Source organism: Brassica oleracea, chromosome C6 (assembly GCF_000695525.1).
Source record: "Brassica oleracea var. oleracea cultivar TO1000 chromosome C6, BOL, whole genome shotgun sequence".
NCBI classification, from domain to species: Eukaryota; Viridiplantae; Streptophyta; class Magnoliopsida; order Brassicales; family Brassicaceae; genus Brassica; species Brassica oleracea.
In genome coordinates, this window is record NC_027753.1 from 6786592 (window position 1) to 6786993 (window position 402).

Sequence of the window (402 nt, forward strand, 5' to 3'; positions counted from 1 at the left end):
CTTAATAAATATAATATGAACGAATATTACAAATACATCATTTAATATTATAAATAATTAAAAACTGAAAATTCATATCCGTGCTGGTCAGGGTCTAGTTAGGATTATATCCTCTAGCTTAATGCCCCCTCCCTCTTAAATTTGTAATATCTTGAATGTCCAGAAAGGAAATATTATAATGTGGGAGTTGGCAACGCTTTAGTAAGTAAGTTGTGGGTTGTTGTGTTGTTGATATGTGCTTAGTAGTAACTAGTAAGTAGTTTGTATTAAACCACATCATAATCATTTTTTTTTGATCGAAAAATAGGAGCAGTACAAGGGACCACATCATAATCATATGACTATCATTCTTAACATGCTTCATCTTTTTTTCATGAAATATTGGATTCTTACCTATGTGGA